Below are 21,839 nucleotides of genomic sequence, written 5' to 3' on the forward strand. Positions count from 1 at the left end.
TATACTCCAATAAAGATGTTAAAAAAAAAAACAACAAAACTGTAGCCTTTTCTCTGATCTCAATAACAGATGACTGGGAGGTAGCTTATAAAATATAATTGGCAGCTTGAGCTAAAGTTGAACACAGTAGTTTGCAAACCTGTGCAACCCTGAAGTTTATGAGTGGTTGCCTACCTGTGCTGGGGAGCAAGAGGACACGGGTCACGGTTAAATGCCCTGAACAGGACAAGTGGGCCTCAGACCTTTTTCCGAACATTACTCTTCGTCCAGTATTACTCATAACAGTGAATGGAGGCCCAAGAGTAACCTGGAAACCAACTTAACTCTTCCCTCTCTCCCGTTTTCTCACATCCAAATTCCAAATCTTAATATAATTAACTCATCCATTTACTTCTCTACATCCCATTTTCGAACTCATGCCACGAACGTATCTTGCCTGGATTCCTAAAACTGTCCTTAGTTTTTAGGAAATAAAATTCCTGGCTTCAGTTTTGGTCCCTTCTGATGTATACTTCACTGCAAGTCAGAATGATCTTTCTGAACAGCAGAAATCCTTGTAATTTTCAATGTCGCTCTTGTCCTCAAAAGCCCAGACTCCCTAACATCCTTACCTCTCACCAGTCCCCCTTTCTCTGTACTGAATTAAATGCCCCCTGACTCTCCCGTCCTCTACCCTTATGTTTGGACATATGGTCCCCTTTTCTTGTAACATATTCTTGCCTGACTGGCTTGCTCCCACTTATCTTTTAAGTTTCAGTCTTCCTTGATTAGTCTCTTCTACTACTGCCCCTTTAGTTCCTCTCTCATAATCTTCATTTTACTTTCTTGTGATAACTGTAAGTATATCTTCAGCATGAGAGTGGATGTTCCATGATGGCTCTGAGGGCAGAGGAGGTAGCACAGCTTTTGTTTACTATCATATACCCATGACTCCATGATGTTTGCTGAATGAAAGGATGAATTAACTTTTCCACACCCTCTGAGATCCAGGGCCATGAATGGTCAGCTGAGAAGTGGGTTTTCTTCTCCTGGCCTACCTGGAAATTGAAGGAGTGGTTAACAGGACGAAACACAATGAGGGAATGTCTTTGTGTATCCCTCAGAGAGAAAAAATAGATGGGACTGCTTGTCCACAGAGAAGATTGAGCTCCTTTGGGGAAACATTACTCCCTTCCAGGCTTTGCTCTCAAAGCTTCAGATTGGGGAAAGAGGTGAACATGGGATAGGAACTTTAATTACAGCCTGATGTAAGCAGAGAACTCTGTACAGTTAGGACGTATAAGTAGTTCAAAAATACCAGAAAAAAGTCCCAAGCTTTCAGGAAGCCTAAGAGAATACAGGGTTGGCAGAATTGAAAACATAAACTTCTTTTACATTTCCTCTTTCATGCTCAGTCTTTTTAACATCCCTAATTCTGACCGGTTGGCTGACCTGCTGACCAACCTTTCTTCCCTGCTTCCTTGCTTCCTTCCTTCCCTCCCTCCCTCCCTGACCACACAGTTATTGTGAGCCTACGACATGCCATGTATATTTCTAGGTGTTGAGGATACAATGGTAATGAAGTAAAAACAAAATCAACAGACTCATGGAGCTCATATTTCAGTGGAGACAGTAATAAGTAAATAAATGTGTAATACAATAAGTCCTCCGAAGAAAAGTAAAGCAGAGTGAGGCATAAAGAGTGACTAGATTTAGGTGTGTGGAGGATGGTGAGAATAGGCTATTCTAGACGTAGGGGTCAGAGCAGAATCTCTGAGAAGATGTCAAAGAAAAATTGCACTGGACAGATTTAAACAGGCAAGAGAGACTTTATTCAAGACTATTGCAATAGAGGAAACAGAGTGAATTCTGCTGACACAAAAGGCAGTAGAATTTTTAAGCACTGGGGTGAGCTAGTGGAAAGTACTGGAGGATATTATGGGTAGGTGGTCAAGTGATTTGGCCATCTGTGTTTGCTAATTTTCCCTTATAAAAAGTAGGCTCCTGTCCACCCACAGAGACTGGAAGATAGTGGTGATAGTGGCGCCACCTTCCATGATGATTACGTATCAAAGAGCTGGCTCCCAGGTCCTTGAGAAACACATTCCTCAGTTGTAAGACTGGCTAGAGGTTGGAAGATTTACACCTCAAATGGGACTGAGAAAGAACTTAACATTGGAAGTTTTCTAAAGTAAATGCTCAAAGAAAAGGGAGGTCAGGGGTCTATAGTCAGGAAGAAACCCATGTAAAGTTTAGTCAAGCTAAGGGGAATGTTAAAGCCATCTTGGTCAAAGGTAACATTTGGGCAGAGACCTAGAGGGAGGTGAGAGGGAGAGTCCTGAACGGACCTGAGCACAAGTACTGAGGCTGAGGCAAGAGCAAGGGCAAAGGCCACCACAGAGCATCACGCTTGAAGTCAGAGGAGCAATTAAAACAGGCCTGTAGGGCTCTAGTGGAGTGAGCAAGGAGGGAAATGGGCTGGAGCTGAGGCCAGAGAGCTGGGCCGAGACCAGACCATGGAAGTTTTTCAGGGAAGAAGTTTGGAATTTATTGTGAGGACCCTGGGAAGCCACTGGAGAATTTAAAGAAGAGAGTTTCATAATCTACATGTAAGAGGACCTCTCAGGTTGCTGTATGCGAAATGAGTTTAGGGGCTGGAGGGCAGAAGCAGGGAGACTAGCTAGGAGGCCACTGCAATAATGTGAGCATGAATCTTGGACTAGGATGGTAACAGCGTCCTTTGGGAGGTTTGACATACATGAAGATGTATATTCTTTGCTTAAGAAATGGATAGAGATAAAAATAGGATGAAGGGAGGCTCAAAATTTTTGACCTGAGTGACTAGGTGAATATTGTTGCTACCGGGGGATGGAGAAGCCTGGATAGAGAGCAGGTTTGGAGGCTTGTGAGGGATATAAAAGGAAGATTTCAATGCTGGATAAGTTAAAATTGAGGAGCCAAGAAAGTATGTCACCTCGACCATTGCTATATTACCCTGTAGCTCAAGAGCAATGTCAGAGATAGAAGGTATTCTTTGGAAGGAATTATTTGGGAATCACTGGAGTGTAGCTAGTACTTAGAGCCAGGCCAGATTTCCTTCAGGGTATGACAGTGAGAAGAAAGAGAGAACATTTATTTTTCAAATGTACTCTTATCTGGCAAGGTTCTGTTTAGTGACTAATCCCAGCATTTTTTTTTTTAAATCCATTTGGATTAATAGCTACTCACTTTTGCTTTCAGTAAACGTTTCTTCTGATGCATCTAGGGTTGAATTGTAGACTAAGCAAGTGCTTGAAGGCAATAGCAAAGCAAGTGTCTTAGTCTGTTCAGGCTGCTATAACAAAGTACCATAGACTGAGTGGCTTAATAACAACAAAAATTTATTTCTTATAGTTCTGGAGGCTAGAAGTCTGAGATCAGAGTGCTGGCATGGTCAAGTTCTGCTGAGACCACTTTTCCTGATTGCAGACTGCTGACCTCTTATTATATCCTCACATGGTGGAGAACAGAGAGAGGAAGCAAGCTCTCTTGTGACTTGTATATGGGCCCTAATCCCTTTCATGAGGTCTCAACCCTCATGACCTCTTCTAATCCTAATTACCTCCCAAAGGCCCCACCTCCTAATACCATCACATCAGAGGGTAGGGTTACAACATATGAATTTTGAGGGGAAACAAATAGTCTGTCCATAACAGCAAAGGTGCTGAATATGTTTTAAAGAATGCATTGATGTTTCAAAAATATATATGAAATAGGAATAATTGGACAAAGTAGCATTGTGTTTGGCTTTTACAACCTCATTTTACGATTTAGTATTTTTTAGAATATGCATATACTTGAGGTAGAAGACACGATAATTTTCAGTCTTAATACTGCCTTGGCCAGGCTCTGAACTTGGTACTGGCCTCTATAAAAAACAGATGTCAGCTCACTCTGTTCATTTTTTTCAAATGTGTTTTTGAATCCTCTTCTTAGCATTAAATAAAGAAAAAGTGACTATGCACAAATGAATAATGACATGTTGCATTAACTGGCAGTGCTTTTACTTCTTTATTAACTTTAATCAGTGGTAGATGAAACTCAAGGGATTTTAAAAGTCAAGTAAACCCAGATGAGTTTCACAAAGAGAAAATCTCCGGACAATACTCTATTATTTTGTCCTCAAATATTCTTTTTTATGTTTTTTTTTTTTACAGTTACTGACAAGTTGTTAAATACAATGTCAGACAGGGATACTGAGTGCCCACTATGTGCCTGGCCTGGTTCTGAGTGCCAAGGTTATAGCTGTTGATAAAGTGGATAAAAGTGTTTGCTTTTATCGGAAGAAAACACAATAAATAAAAGGAAAAGTGAAATTTGTATGCTAAATGGTAGTAAACGCTATGGATAAATATAAAACAAGGTTGATGGAATAGAGTGCTGGGTTGTGGGTGGGTTTGCAGTTGTCCGTAGGATGATCAGGGAAGGCTTCATGGAAGGGATATTTGAACAAAGGTGTAAAGGATGTAAGGGAACAGGTCATGTAGACATCCAAAAAAAGAGCATTGCAAGTTGAGGGAACAGTGATAGCAGGGATTTCAGGACTGAATCATGGATGGAATGTTTGAGGAACAGCAGGAGCCAAGTAAGGGAGAGGGAGAGCAGTAGGTAATGAGGTCAGAGAAATAGTGGGGACCAGATCATGTAGAGCTCTTAAGTCATTGTGGTGATTTGGCACTAAATTGATGGAAAACCACTGGAGGCTTTTAAGCAGAGGAGTAGCATGAGCTGACTCATACTTTGAAAGGATCATTCTGGCCGCCATGTAAAGAACCGAGATTGGGGGCAGAGGGCAAGAGTGGAAGCAAGAAAAATTCTGGGAGGTTATTCCAATCATACAGGTGAAGTAATGATTAGCAATGACAGTATACCATGGGGTTAGCAGTGGAGGTAGTGAGGCTTAACCAGAAATATTTTAGAAGTACAGCTGGTAGGACTTGCTGAAGGATTGTACGTGGATCGTGAAAGGAGTCAAGGATGACCTCAAGGTTTTCAGCCTATAGAATTGGGAAAATGGCGTTACCATCTACTGAATGGCTGTAGGAAGAACAGGTTTGAAGATGAGGATCAGGAATTTGTTTCAGGACATTTTAAGTTTGATATGTCTACTAGAGGTCCAGGTGGAGTTATCAAGAAGGCAGTTAGATATGTGAGTCTGGAATTCAGGGTTGAGGTCTAGGGATATCTGTTTAGGATTCATCTACCTCTACCTGGTATGTAAATGAATGAGTGTAAGCAAACAAATTGTCTAAGGACCGAAGCCAGAGGTGCTTCCTCCATGTTTAGAGGTTGGAAAGATGAGGAGAAACCAACCAAGGAGAGTGGAAAGCAGTGATATAAGGAAGAAATTCAGCAGAGTGGTGTCCTGGAAACCAAGTGAAGGAAGCATTTGAAGGGAGTAATCAACTGTGTCCAATGATGCTGACAGGTCTGGAAATGAGGACTGACCATACACATTGCATTTAGCAACATGGAGGCCGTTGGTGACCTTGACCAAGCAGTTTCAGAGGAATGGTGGGCAGAAGCCTAGGTTTAAGAAGGAATTGGAGGAGAGGATGTGTTGGCATCAGTGAATGTAGAGAACTCCTTTGAAGAATTTCGTTATAAAGGAGAGCAGACAAAGAGGTCTTGAGTAGAAGAATTGAAGTCAGTAGAGTTTTGTTTATTACTTTTTTTAGATTAGAGAAATGTATGTAATGGCTATGAAATGGTGGTCAATGAAAGACAGAAATCTTGGTGTTACAGGAGAGAGAGGGGAGAAGGGAGAATTGCTAGAGCCATGTCCTTGAGTAGTGGATTAGGCCTGTGATTATGCTCAAGCAGAGAAGATGCCCTTAGCTAGGACATGATACTGAGGGTCTCTCTCCCCCATCTTCCCCTCTTTCTACCTCTGAGCTTCATCCCGATCTCTCCTTCCCTCCCTCCTTCTCTATATTCCATACCCACCCACCCCCACACACACCTTTTGTCAAAAAATAATGTAAGAAGTCCTACTGGCAATTTTAATCAATTAATTAATTAAGATATGAAAAAATGGGAGGGAAAAAAAACCTATCATGAGCTTGGCTTCTTCAAGAGTAAATAAGAGTGAGGAACTTAGTATCTAAGATCCCTAAAAGTATTAAAATCCTATCAACTTGTAATATATTACTTTAACAACTTTATTAATAATGGAGTTAACTACTAATTCAAAGATGACCAATTTTTTGTAAGTTTGACTCAAGTATGTGAAGCTTAATCCATTAATTTTTTTATGTAGAACATGCTATTCATTTTCAAAATGTTTAGGGTAAATATTTCTGTTATACCATCATGGTATGGCTTACATATGATTTTTAAGAATGTTTAATAAGGAATAGCTTTACATGGGATTTAAAACTTTTTCTTCTCAACTCATTAATTTTTATAAATAAAATGAAGTATACAAAATAGTGATAACTACAAAACTGAACTATGCATAAAAAGTAACTACACATGGAACTTTTAAATAATCTCTTAAACATTTTTATTCCATTATCTTCTTTAACTCTCCAGGACAATGAAGCTAATGTGAATAATATTGGAATCGAAGTTCCTTTGCAAACGAGAGTGAATGTATGAATTGTTAATTATATGCTAAAGTCTAAAATAGATGAATTTTTATCATCCTTTAACTGTTCTAAGTGGTCCCTCTGGAGAGCTTTCTCTCTGTCTCTCTCTCTGGTCCATAATGAGCTGTGAATCCTATTATGTCTCTTAAAAGCTTTCACTTTCTATGAATTTTCTTACAAACTTAAGACTTCCTTAATTTACTATAATTACCAGCAAAAAAAATCAACTTCAGATTTTATTTGTAATAATTCAGCATTACCCCCACAGATTCTCAGACACACCTGATGTATGTGTGACCCTGATGGGTTCTCTACAGAATGACTGGACAGTCAACAAGTCTTTGACTCTGCTAAGTACTCACAACACCCAGTACAATGAGACATATTGGTTCTTTCAAGCCTAAAGCCTGAAATACTTCAGCTATTTTTGTCAGCCCAACATATAAATGCCAAATAGTGTGGTCATTCCAAGACTGGACTAGACATTGGGATTGGTTCTTAAAATGTGTTCTGTGTCATTTAATTATGTTGCGTGATCTCTCATTAAAAGCAAATCAAACCAAACCAAACAAAAAAACTGTCAAAATTATGTTTTGAGTCCAGCTGTCACTCTCTTTTTCCCCTTCAAAGCCAAACTCTCTCCCTGCACGCTCTGCTGAAACTGCTTTCCTCATCACTGATCTCTGAATTGCCAAATCCAGGGAGGACTCTTTTATCCTTTTCTCCCTTTCAACCTGGGCATTTAATTCTGTTGTTCCAAGCACATCTAACCAAACTCTTCTTCCCTTTGATCTCATGGCATTATATTCTTAGTTTTATTCCCGTGTTTACTCCTCCTTTATTTTCAGGGTCCCCTAATACTGCCTTTCCTTTAATAGTGATATTTCTCAGCATTCTTCCTGACTTGTCAGAAGAGTGACCTTAGAAGTGCTGACTGCAGGTCAAATACATGAGAGCTAAAACTTTACTTCACTGGCATTTTAATATATCTAGAACTTTGGTTATAATAGGACAAACATAAAAATAATTGAGAAGGTAATAAAGCAATAACTAGATCAGAGGAAGCTCAACATGTGGTGTGGACAGAGTGTGGGTTACAGGCCCTAACATGATGTAAAAATAATAAAATACTTGACAGTCAGTGATTTGGACCATTGGATCCTCATCCCCTTAAATTTTGGAATTCATGATATAACAGCTATTAAATATTGTCCAGAGTATGTCCTCAGCTTGGTGAGTTGAGATGATAAATGTCTCTCTAATAGTAAGTCTTTTTCAACCCCAGAAATATATAGAATTAAGAATAGGAATGTTTAAGAAGTTCAAAAGCAATATATAATTGTTTTTATGTTAGAGAGTCTGTAATATTTAGTATTTTATATTACTTATACTATTCTTAAAATTTTTTCATAGATAATTTTAGGCCAGTCTTAAAATTGCTATTCAAAATGGATAAATAGTTATTTTGACTTGTGATTTTAAGTTGAAATCTATGGCACAAATTGGGTTTGGGTCATTCACTACTCATTCTAAATATATTCTACAGTTTTAAAAAATAGAAAGCTAAAACCTACATTTTCCAGACTCCTTTGCAGCTACAGTTCTATGTATAAATTAGATGCACTTGAATAAGACTTGGATTCATAACTGAATAACCTGGGGTTAAGGGGCATCCATTATGGGGGCGGGGAGCAGATTGCAGCAGAAGCAGCATGGTTCTGGAGCCAGTAGCTGTAGAGTTGGCTTTCTGATTCAGCAGGTGGTAGCATCCTAATCTGGCATCTTCCTTATGGTGTGGCTTCCTTCGAGTTAACACTGGGCAACACCTTCCTGATTCTTCACCAACCACCTTCACCTGAAGCAGCAGCAACCTGTTTTTGCATTCTCCTGTGTCATTGAGCATGCTGTCCTCTGCATCTAGAAGGCTTTTTCTTTCTCTGCCTGAATCATATAAACTTGGCTTTCCAGACTCAGTCAGTGTATCAGCTTATCATGGAATATTTTCTTAACATCCCCCACCCTCACACCCTGCTGTCCTGGCTGTTAGGTCACCCGTCCACGTATTCTCTTTTATACCTTATTTATCTCCAACCTAGTGCCACACTCCATTATACTTCTGGTTTATTTGTCTATTTCTTCACCATATAGTAAGAGCCTCGTGGACATAAACACTGTTTTCACTATGAAACCCTAGCCCCAAGTATGATATCTGGCACATAGTAGGCGCTCAATGTATGAATGAATGAAATAATGAGTAAATGGATGTCTGAGTGCCAGTGAGGGGCTTCAAATGGCAATTTGGTCTTTCCATTAAAATAACTATTTCTAAACACATATATGAAAATATTTCCTAAAAGAGAAGTCTAATTACTCTGTAATTCAAATGAAGTAGCAATCTAATCCACTCTCATACAGAGCTTTCATGAATATCAGGCCCATGAAGCACCACTGAATTCCCTAATTCTTTCTTTTCTGATAAGAGCCCGTTAGCTTAACTGAAAAGGGGCCTTGCCGCCAGGCTCTGTTTTGGGATGAGGCGAACACTTTACTACCAAATGTTTGAAAACGGCATAGGTAAGGTAAAATGATGAAGAAGACTAGTTTCTTTAGTAGCTTTTACAAAGTAGGATTTACAAATCCTGTCTTGTTTGTTCAATTAGGACCAAAGGAGAAACAGAACATGGGCTCAGGTGGTTGGAAGAGTTTCTTAAAATGTTAGATTCAGATTATAGACATTTTAGAATTGCAGCACACTGATAAAAGGAGCTTTCATTCCTGGAACTTCTACAGGTGATTTAGGTAATGATTGTAGTTTTTTATACCAACACTATTGTCACAGGGGAAAGAGAAAAATGTAATACAAAGGAAAATTTGGTAGCTGTATCTGCTGATGACAATACCTGGTAAATTGAGTATAACGGGATTTTAATATATGAATTAATTAAGCTTGTTTATGTCTTCCAAACATTTAACTGAACAGGTATAAAGATAACTGGTAACCTTCTATTTTTCTGATGAAATAGAATGTTTGTATGTGTCAAATGACAGAACATTCATGAAAAAAGCATGAAAGGGTTAAGATAATTTCATCCTGCTATCCCATCTATAAAGCCAGGTCAAGAAAACTTTTAACCTAATATAGTTCCTATGGTACAAGGAAAATCTCATTTGCAATTTAAAAAATCCTTTTCATTTTCTATGTTTCTCAACTGGCTGTTACTGGATATACATTTCGCATCAACAAAATAAGGGACCACAGCTTCTCATTCAGCATCCTCTGGTTATACTGTGAATCCTCTAACAGTGCTCTCATTCTGACTGGTGTACGTTGCTCTTAATATTGCTTTGGGGATCATTCATTCATTCAATAAATACATATTTTAGTGCCTATTCTGTACCTAGCCACTATCACAGGTACCGAGGAGTCAGTGGTGGAAAACCACAGACATAATACTAGCCTTTTTTGATTTATAGTTGGTAGCTGGAAAAAAAGGGATATGTAACATTAAAGAAAAGATAGTAATAAGTGCTATGGCAGAAATTAGCGGGGTAATGTAAGGAGGATTAACAGTAGACATGGTCCTTCATGAGCTCCCAGGTCACCACATTCTTGCACACTGATGGGCCTCTCCAGGCTGCCCCACAAATTCCCTGTGATGTTGACAGTGTCCCCTTACCTCATGCTGGGCAGGCTTTTCTGGGAAGGTGAGCTCCTGGCCATCTTGCACCCTGCTTTCCAACACCTCATGTCCTCCAAATTCCCTTCCCTCTTAGAGGGCTTTACGATTATTGAAAGAATACTTAATACCCTAGTCAGAAGTATTTGCATTTGTATGACTTGAATTGTCTGGGCTTTCCTGAGAACATATGTGAATATTTACCTAACTATTATGAGACTGAAAGAGTCACTATAGCAGTGTCGCTTAGGTAGAGAAAGTAGCTCTGCCCCCAAACAGTGAATATGCCACTTGTTTGATGTGGACAAAAATAAAGAACTAGGCAGATAATTTAGATTTGGGATGATTTACAGAACCCCATTAGCACCATTATATGGCCATTTAACTAAGTAACAGAATCATGGCAGTGTTCCAGGTTTATGTCAGGAAAATGGGTGCAAGTCTAGGTGCTGCTATTTACCATACATCCTGTATGACACTGTGCAAATTATGTTTCTGACATCTAGGTTCATCCCTGATCAACCCAAATAGAAATAGACGCTCTGCCTGACTCCGAATAGACTTTGAGGTTAAACTGGAAGTGTGCCTTAGAATTATACATTGATATTGTTTTTCCTTAAATATAGAATAAAATAATATTTGTGAGGGTCAACTCTATGTCAGGAATTACCCAGCGTAGGCAAAGCTGTCTTTATGTTGCTGATGAGACAATGAACAGAAGGTAAAAGATTTACCCACAGTCACATTGGTAATAAGTTTTACTGGAATGAAAAATGAAGTCATTTGATGCAATGTCCTATTCTCTTTCTTTTAAACCAAGCAGAAAAATTTACAATGTGAGTTGTACTATATATTTTTAGAAGATTGGTATTCAAAAACCTATAGTCAGTGTCCTGTAACAAGTGGAGGAGAACCTCGGAATAGTTTGGTTCCTGCTCTTATCCCAAAATGGGTTTATTTTCACCTGATGTACACACTGTCCTCTTAAAATTTCTTTTCAATCAAGAGTTCTTAGATTAACATGAATGAGTGAATGAATGAATGAATGCCCCTCATTTAGAGAGTCGTAAGTTGGCAAAATTATTTGTGAGCTAGCCAATGTTTTGCTCTCAGAAAGAAGGCTGCGTAGACTCCTATGATAATTTTCCAAAACATTTGAAAAATACTCAAAGACTTAGGAATGTTGGTTGGTTTATTCAGTATTGTCTCCAAGGAAACTCTCTCTCTCTCTCTTTTTTTTTTTTTTTGTAGCCTGAGAATGACTGTGTAGGAGGGATCCTGTGAAAGGACCTGTTAAATTTTGTTAAATATTCATTTGCTCATTTTAGCATCTGGATAAAGACTTTTTACATTTTGGAAGATACCTTCCGAAAGAAACTTTAATTGACTTGATGAACTATCTTTCTCCCAACAAGAGGGATTAGTAAACTGAGGCCATATATTTTCTTGTATTGCAAAAACATAAAAAATACCATAAAGGGAAATCAAAGTAGTAAAGGATCAGTAGAACTGCTGAGATAGTTGTAATATTTTTTCAAATACTTTAGCATAGCAATATTGATTTTCTATACATATGTATGCAGAAATATACAGGTGTTTACAATCTCAGTATAGTTTGTAATTAATTTTAAAGGTGTTGCAAACAACAGCAGCAAACCATGAATGATTAGCATTCAAATCCAAGGTGGATAGAAGGTATGATGAAACAGCAAATTATACTTTTTAATAAGTGCGTTGTTCTGCTGAAAGAGATTATTGTATTCACTGACAGCCAATTCTGTAGTGATGAATTATTTTTTAAAAACCTTTCCCTGTGATATTTTTTGGTAAGCAGTTAACAAATAACTACTCAGCTAATTTTTATGTATGCAATTATAAATTTTTGCTTTAGTTATATTTCACACCAAGTAAACTGATAAATGTTTTTGATTGTATATGTACCTTCCCTACATTTTCTTTCATTTGAATTTTCCAAAATAGCATAATTTTTCCAACATGAAAGTCGAGCATAATTTGAAGAAATGGCAAGGTTGGGAGCAAAATCTTAGGTTTATACCTGATGTCCGTTTTAACAAGAAGCACTAATCAACATTTAGAATTCCATTGCTACCTTGTCTTCAAATAGTAGAGCATTTGCCATCGTCCCTCAAACTGTGAGTAATTCAAGGGGAAATTTCTCTTTATTTGGTACCTCTTTCAATCTTCAGGTCTTTAAAAATCAAGGAAAATTCTTTTATTTCCTATACGTTTCTTCCCCAAAGTAGATTAAGCATAAGAGAAAACTAGCTTGTTTATTTTCAAAATGGAATCAATTAAAAGTTTACATGGTATTGAAGTTTTATGTTTTAAAATTTGTTACTTTCATTTTAATTGTTATAACCATCTCAGGGTTCCAGAGTATATTATCAGTAATCTTTATGGTTTTCTGATTAATCAATAGTTTTAGGGTTAATCACTCTTATAAGCTGTTTATTTTTGTATAAAACATCTAATGACAAATGGGTGAAGTCAGAGATGATCTAGTTATGGAAATTTAAGGTACACAGGAAGGGTGCCCGCCAAATAAAACAGTCTCCTTCAAAGACCTGAAAGAGAAACTTTGGATATTTTATTTTTTGCTTTTGAGAGTTCTACAGTCAATAAGAAGTACCAAATGAAGTGTAGATATCCAGCTAGTGGGGTCAGGGCTGTGACTTTCCCAGATGCAGCAGGAGGAGGGAAGAGGCTCAGTAGAAAGGGTGGAAAGTTAGATAAAAGCTAAACGGTTTTACCTTAAAATTTTGCCTCCAGCTGCATGGAAATTTTAAATATAACTCCATATTCTTGACTGAATCATGCTGTCCTCTCACTCACATCAAGTTGTTTCGGCTTAATTTTTCAGAATACTTTTCTTGTAATGAATTTCCATTATTCACTGTTGGGTGATTTCTATCTTGAGTTAATAAGAGGACAACAGTAGTTCTGTTTTAATGAGACCTTTTTTGTCATGTAGTTTTAAAAACTAATGGCTAACGTAAAGCATGGATACTTGGAATAGTTGACAACTTCTGTCCTCATGTATTTTACCAGTACCTTTATATTCATATATATTCACAACTTCCCTCTACCTGCAGAGGCAGTTTCTAGAACACGGGCTATTCTGCAGCTTTAGTAAATCCATAGTCTACTGAGGAATAAGAAAAAATGAAAGGCAGAATTGCCTTTTGTTATCTGAACAACCTGTCCAATTTTCTCTCGATATTCTTTAATCCATTTTACTCATTATATGTCAGTAAATTATCACCCACACAGAAAGCGATGAGAAAGTACAAAAAGGGTTTTGCTTCAAAATATATTTAGTTCTGTATAATTGTGCTTACCTTTGAAGATTAAGGTCTTATGTGAAGATTATTTATTTCTTGGGTAGTAAGGATTTCTTTTTTTTGGCCCTGCAGGAGGTAGTTCAAACTCATTATTCTGTGGATTGTTATTCACTGGAAATATGTTGGACTAAAGTAGAAAATTAGAGTCTCTGACGTAGTGAGTTCCTCTCTTTTCTGGTCTGTGCACTCAGGAAGAGAGCTGCTTCCCTTGCTTCCCATTCTCCCCTGTGGAGCCCTTACTGGGATCTGGAACTGGAATGGAGATTCCACCTTCCTTCTTTCAATTGAATTAATAAGCCTTTCACTTTTGAGGAGGCTGTATAAGGTTGGTCTTTTTAAACAAGCTTTTACTGACAAGAGAATGCCTGAGGCCAGCTGATCACTAGACAATAGTAATGACTGCAGTTCAGATAATGATTTTTTTTTTTTTTTTGGTCTGTTTGGGACCATATCTTTCACAGTGCCAATGCAAAAATTTCATTGGGCAAAGTTAAACAAGCAAGGAAGACTGTTCTGGCTCTTGGACTTGGGCATAGAAGCTGAACTCAACTCCCCTGAAACAAATGATGTGAGTGTCTTTAAGCACTGGAGGACAGGAAGGAGGGGGGTTGATGATGGGATGTGTCCCGCACATTGAATATGCAAATGGTTTCCTTTATGATTAGATCATCGGTGTTAACTAATTGGTGCCCATCTAAATTAGGCTTCTATCCTCCCACAGAAACTGGGAAATAAGGGCACTATATTCTAGATGATTACATTTCACAGAGTTGGCCCCAGGGTCTTAGAGAAAGTCATTCCTGGGTTTTAGCAAGAAGATTTTTTAAAGGGGCAGAGAAAGAATTGACAATGACAAGTCTTCTAAAGTAAATGCTCTAAGAAGAGGATCGCCAGGGGCCTAGAGTTAGGAAGAAGCTTGTTTAAGTTTCATTAAACTGAGGGCCTTCTTGGTCGATAATAAACATAATTTCTGCTCATACTGCACCAGCCATGAAGTCTCATCAGTTCTCAAACAACCAATTTAAATATCTGTACTCTTTTGGCGGAAGCTTGAACTGATATGTATCTCTGTGGTCGGTCTATAAAATATTCTAAATAAGTGAATAGTGTAATTTGAATGTTTTCAGAACATTTTAAAATTTATTGAAAACATTTTAAAGTACACTTTAAGTTCTTAAATTACACTCAATTTCATGTCACCATTTGTTTGGAAATTACAACTCTTTCCTATCCATTAAAACAAATCCCCTAACACCTCTACTAGATTTTTTACCACCTTCATTCATCAAAGAACTAATGATTTTTAAGAGTAATTCTATAATCTCTCATTTTTACTATTTTGGTTCCTCTAAATTAAAAATATAATATTGAGCCTGTGATTGTAATATAGTTGTAATATATCATATATATAACTCAGATATTTTAAACTTAAAATATTAAGTATTTATAATTTGAAGAAGAGACCAAGCGAGCAACTAGTCTGTTAGAAAATTTAAGTTTGTGTGTGGACAGAGGACAGAATAAGTATTGTTATTTTAACTATTATATTAATATTCTACTAGCGAATGTGTCATTATTCACCCACACTTAGGACAAATATTACCCAGCAATAGCTGAGTTTGGTGTTACTCTTTGAGTGGAGCAAAGATTTTAGTATATATAACCTTCCTCTCACACTCTCTTTTAGTCCTTGGAAGCAGCTCTCAGTATGATACTTTGCCTAGCATTCAATATAGTGGCATTTTCAGTACCTTGCCATAAAGAAAAGTTATTTGCATGTTTCATTTCAACAGAGTGAAATTCAGGTCCCTGTGTAGTCTCTTTTTCCCTAGTTATTTAAATATATCTTATTGCTCTTGGGGTTACTTAATACCTACAGTTGACCCTTGAACAACGTAGGGGTTAGGAACGCTGACCCTCTGTGCAGTTGAAAATCCTCATAAAACTTACAGCCAGCCCTTGGTATCCGAGTTTCCTCTATGTCCACAGTTCCACATCCACAGATTCAACCAACTGCAGATCATGTCATACTGTAGTATTTACAATTGATAAACATTTACTATTGAATCCATGCAATTCAAATCCATGTTGTTCAAGGGTCAACCATATTTTTTTCCAATTTTCTTTTAGTGTGGTAAAATACATATAAAATTTACCATCTTAACCATTTTTAGGTGTACACTTCAGTGATATTAAATACATTAATAATGTTGTACTACCATCACCACTATCCATCTTCAGAGCACATTTTATCCTGAAAAACTGAAACTCTATGCCTAGTAAATAATAACTCCCCATTCCCCTCTCCTCCCAGCCCCTGGAAACCACCATTCTACTTTCTGTCTCTATGATTTTAATCACTCTAAGCGCCTCATAATAGTGGAATCAAAAAATACTTGTCTTTTTGTGGCTGGCTTATTTCACTTGGCAAAACGTTCACAAGATTCATCCATCCTGTAGTATACATCAGAAGTTTCTTCCTTCTTGAGGTTGAATAATATTCCATTGCATATATATATATATATATATATATATATATATATATATATATATATATATACACCATATTTCACTTACCTATCATCTGTAGGTGAACACTTGGTTTGCTTCCACATTTTGGCTATTATGAATATTGCTGCTATGAACATGGTATACAAATATCTCTTTGAGACCCAGATTTTAGTTCTTTTGGGCATATACCCAGAAGTGGGATTGCTAATATATTGTATTTCTTTTTTTTTTTTTTTTTTTTTAGTTCATTAGTTCTTGTCTTTTATTAACCAATATACAATCACTTGTCTTCTGGTTTGTTGAAACAATAAGTCAGACAACATTTGCCACAATAATGTCTGTCAAAGTGGCTGGCCATAAAAACTCCAGCACCACATTCATCTGAAGGGCACTCCCGACGATGGCGACTGATTTTGCCATTCGCATCCACCTTATAGTATTTCAGGACAGCCAGCTTAACCTTCGTTCTCTTATGCTTGTTCTTCTTGGGAGTGGTGTAAGACTTCTTCCTTTTCTTAGCGCCACCACGAAGTCTCAACACAAGATGAAGAGTGGACTCCTTTTGAATGTTGTAGTCAGACAAAGTACGTCCATCTTCCAGTTGCTTGCCAGCAAAGATCAGTCTTTGCTGGTCAGGAGGAATTCCTTCCTTGTCCTGGATCTTGGCCTTTACATTTTCTATTGTATCCGAGGGTTCGACCTCGAGAGTGATGGTCTTCCACGTCACGGTCTTCACGAAAATCTGCCTATTGGCAGCGGTGCCACCACAGATGGGGGATCCGAAAAGCTGTATTTCTGTTTTTAATCATTGATGAACAATCATGTTATTTTTCCACAGTGGCTATACTATTTTACATTTCCACCAACAGTGCACAGGGGTTCTAATTTCACCACATCCTTGCCCCACACATGTGTTATGTTCTATTTGTTCATATAGTATATAGTAGCCATCCTAATGGGCGTGAGATGGTATTTCATTGTAGCTTTGATATTTCATTTCTCTAATGAGTAGTGATGTTGAGAATCTTTTCATTTGTTTATTGGACATTTGTATATCTTCGTTGGAGAAATGTTTCTTCAAGTTTTTTATCCATTTTTGAATTGGGTTTTTTTTTTTGTTATTGAATTTTAGGAGTTCTCTCTATATATGATAAGGGATATTAATCCCTTACCATATATATGATTTGCAAATATTTTCTTCCATTCTGCAGGTTGCCTGGCACTCTGTTGATAGTGCCATTTGATGCACAAAATTTTTAAATTTTTGTTGTCCAATTTGTCTATTTTTTCTTCTGTTGCCTATCTCTTTAGTGTCATATCCAATAAATCACTGCTAAATCCAATGTTGCAAAGATTTTGTCCCATGTTTTCTTCAAAGAGTTTTATCATTTTAACTCTTACATTTAAGTCTTTGATCCATTTTAAGTTAATTTTTGTATATGGTGTTAAGTAAGGGTCTAACTCATTCTTTTGCATGTGGATATCAACTTTTCCCAGCACCATTTGTTGAAAAGGCTTTCCTTTCCCCATAGAATGGTCTTGGTCCCTTGAGATTACATATGAATTTTAGGATCAGTTTTTCTGCAAAAAATGTTATGGGAATTTTTGATAGGGATTGCATTGAATCTGTAGATTACTTTGCGTAGTATTGACATCACTTTGGGTAGTATTAATATTAAATCTTCCTATCCGTGAACATGGAATTTCTTTCCATTTATTTATGTCTTCTTTAATTACTTTCAGCAGTGTTTTGTAATTTTCACTGTAAAAGTCTTACTTGGTTAATTTCTAAATATTTAATTCTTTTCGAGGCCATTGTAAATGGAATTTCCTTAATTTCCTTTTCAATAGTTCATTGTTAGTATATAGAAATGCAACTGGTTTCTGTGTGTTGTATTTGTATCCTTCTACTTTGATGAATTCATTTATTAGTTTTAACATTTTTTCTGCTGAATATTTAGAGTTTTCTACATTTATGATAATGTCATCTGTGAATACAGATAATTTTACTTCTTCCTTTCTGATTTGAATGACTTTTTTTTCCTTGTCTCTCTGGCTGGAACTTCCAGAACTTTTTTGAATAGAAATGACAAAAGTGGGCATCCTTGCCTTATTCCTAATCTTAGGGCAAAAGCTATCAGTCTTTCATCATTGAATATGATGATTGTTGCGTGGTTTTCATATGTGGTTTTTATTATGATGCGGTCATTTCTTTCTATTCCTAATTTGTTGATTTTCTTTTTATCATGAAAAGATGTTGAATTTTGTCAAATTCTTTGTATCAGTTGAGATGATCTTGTGGTTTTTTTCCCTTCATTCTGTTAATATGGTGTATTACATTGATTGAGTTTTGTAAATTGAATCATCCTTTCATTCCAGGAATAAATCCCACTTGGTGTTGGTGTATCATTCTTTTAATATGCTGCTGATTTCAGTTTGCTAGTACTTTGTTGAGGATTTTTATACAAAAGTTCAAAAGGAATATTGGTCTATAATTTTCTTTTCTACTAGTATCTTTGTCTGCTTTTGGTATTAGGGTAATGCTGGCCTCAAAGAATGAATTAAAAACTATTTCTTCCTCTTCAATTTTTTGGAAAAGTATGAGAAGTACTGGTGTTAATTCTTCTTTAAATTTTTGGTAGAATTCACCAGTGAAACCATCAGGTCCAGGGCTTTTCTTTGTCGGGAAATGTATGATAACTGATTCAATCTCCTTATTAGTTGTAGATCTATTCAGATATTCTATTTCTTTGTGATTTAGTCTAAATAGATTCTGCTTCTAGGAATTTGTCTGTTTAGTGTAAGTTATCCAATTTGCTGGCATAAAATTGTTCACAGTACTTAAAATCCTTTTTCTTTCTGTATAATTGGTCGTAATGTCTCCACTTTCATTCCTGATTTTAGTGATTTGAGTCTTCTCTCTTTTTTTTCTGAGTTCATTTAGCTAAAGTTCTGTCAGTTTTGTTTATCCAGGTCCCAGTAGTTCTTATAAGCAATTCCCAGCTTGAGCACATTCAAATTGTGAGTGTGTACTATGTGCCAAGCAATATACTAGACATTTGGTTTATATTTTTAAAAAATATTAAAAAATGTATAAACATATAAAATATTTTTAAAGTGTATATCACTTTTTTTGCTTTCAAAATGACCCAATGGGGAACAGTATTTTTATTTCCACTATATGGATGAGGAAACTAAGATACAGAGAAGGTTGTCCAAGGTCACAAAGCTTGTGAATGGCAGAATCAGTATTCAAATCTAGGCAACCACTCTCCAGAGCAACATACTTAACCACTATGCCAAACAAATAAGTACAAAAAATAAAGGAATAATTTTCAATATTTGATAAATGCTATCAAGGAAAAAACCAGAATGGTATAAGAGAGGAAAATGTATGAGCCTCCTTTAGAATGGGTAGTCATAGAAGGCCATTCTGAGTGAGGATGTACATTTTAGATGAGGCCTAAAGCTTGAATAAGAGTCATTAGCTGAATGCCTGGGGCCCTAGCAGTCCCTTATAGTAACTAATCAATCCAGCCCAACCCCTCCAGCCACCCACACTTGTCTTGCTCATTCCTGCTTTCATGCCTTTGCCTGCACCCTACTGCTCTTTCCTGTGTTGTCATTTTTTTCCACCTAAGAATATTTTTTGACTGAATATATTGCTTATTGCTTAATAAGCAATGTTTTCTTATTGCTCTAAACTCTTATGACATATAACAATTCATGTGCAAGTTGCCTGATAGTTCCTTGTCTTGTTTTATTGGTGGTTATGTTTATATTCAATAAGCCACACAAACCACTGGCCAGTTACATGGCCTCTCCCTTATTCTAAGGGGTTCATTAACTTTATAAGTCAGAGCATGTGATACATGATACACATCATGTGATCCATGACATGAATTTCACCATGAGGGCTACAGGTGCTATGACCAGGGCTGGACACCTGAGCTGAGAGTGGTCAGTCTTGAGGCTGGCATATGAGGTAGTAACATGAGGAATCTCCCTCATTAGGGCATGCTTTCCTGATTGTTCACTATTTGAACCAACCTACTTCTTTCTTTGGGGGAGTTTAAACAGAAAACCTAGAAATAAAAGGAAGTCATAAGTATTTGCCTAAAGACTCTAAGGAAAGGCAGGATAAATCTATCTGAAAACATTTCTGTTCATCAGAGTTAGGAGACACAGCTCAGGAAAAGACCAGACCTGAGGGAGGGCAAAGACTTTCCATTTGATGTAACTGATCATTTATCCTATGTGACAATCATTTATCCTATGGAAGGAGCAACTCATGGAAAGAGTTAAGAGGACAGAAGGAAGAGTCCTTGTGCTCAGAATAATCACAACATTATGGCTAGGGGCCTGAGAAAGGAGGAGAACCTAAGGAAAGACAAACATGGTCTCTTGCTGAAATGGCATTTGAGGAACTGAGGCTTTGGAACTAGAGAATGGAGGGAAAGATGTTTGCATGTTGTACAGATCATGGCTTTGAAGGAAATAGAGATTAAATATCTAAGAAAGAAAATGAGAAATTTTTTGTCTGGTCTGTATAAACCCAAAATGACAGTAAGGCTATTTGAGAGATGAAAGAACTGTAACATACAGAGTTTAGGTACTCATCACTAAGCCAGACCAAGCTCTCTCCATCAGATTCAATGTCTTTCTAACTTAGATGGCTAGAAAACATTTCTACTCAAGCTTAAGCTCTATAACTTAAACATTTTTGTCTCTCACTATTTATGAGAAAGATCTGGGTTCTTGGAGTAGTCTTCATAGAATTTGAATGCTGCTCTTTAAAAAGAAAATCTTACAAAAATTATCAACTCAAGAGATCTAAGAGAGAAGTGATTTTTCTTTCACTGAATATTTTCAAGCAGAATCTGTTGCTTGAAGGGATGCTATAGAGGTTATTCATTAAACATTAGGTAGAAGTTGGATTAATTGACCTCTTAAATTCTTCCTATTTTTTAACTATGTTTGTTTGAAAAAAAAAATTAAAACAGAAAGGAAATAAATCATTTTATTCTACATCAAAACTCTAACATATTAAAAATGGGTAGATTAAGACCCAGCCTTGTCCTGATACTTTATTTACAAATGATTAGAGAAAATATAACTGTACATTTTGTCCTGCTTTATTTCTCAAAATAGTGAATTTTATTCCTTTGGAAAATTTTCCAAGTTGATTAAATTAAATACATCTGTCAACCAATAATTTGGGGGCTTACTGAAAACCTTGGGTTTTTTGAAAGTGTTACTTCACAACCTCCTCAGGAGCTTCCAGGTATGATCTGAAAATGGCCCCTGGACACAGAGGGCAGGGAGAGACCAAAGAGGGAGACAGACCACTCCAGATTGGTGGCTGGCAGGTTTAACAAGCAAGGGAACTTACGAGGCTGCAAGACAAGTAGATCTCCACGCCAGTCCACCATAGTCTTAAAAGTTTATGTCGAGGCCTTAACCAGGTTCAGTCACATACCCAGTCCAGAGAGTTTCATCACCACCTCACTAGCTCAAGGCTGTATCCTGGGGGCAGCTCCTGGGCACAGTAGGCAAGCAGAACATACATTCCAAAAACAGAGGAGGGGGTGAGGAGCTTCCAATTGCTGGGGTCCAGCTCACATCTGGGTCAAACCAGCAGTCACATCCTCTCGATGACCTCCAATAGGAAGTCAAACATT

The 21,839-nt window shown here is 37.1% G+C and overlaps 1 pseudogene across 1 annotated transcript; it reads right to left on the minus strand.

Moving 5' to 3' along the window:
- Positions 1–16,370: 16,370 nt before the first annotated feature.
- LOC309631871 (ubiquitin-ribosomal protein eS31 fusion protein pseudogene) lies at positions 16,371–21,590 on the minus strand (annotated as a pseudogene). The gene is made up of 2 exons: positions 21,551–21,590; positions 16,371–16,953 (listed from the first exon to the last, which is right to left on the minus strand). The product of its transcript is annotated as a ubiquitin-ribosomal protein eS31 fusion protein pseudogene (transcript).
- Between the last annotated feature and the right edge of the window lie 249 nt (positions 21,591–21,839).

Source organism: Balaenoptera borealis, assembly GCF_965194805.1.
Source record: "Balaenoptera borealis genome assembly, chromosome: 7".
NCBI classification, from domain to species: Eukaryota; Metazoa; Chordata; class Mammalia; order Artiodactyla; family Balaenopteridae; genus Balaenoptera; species Balaenoptera borealis.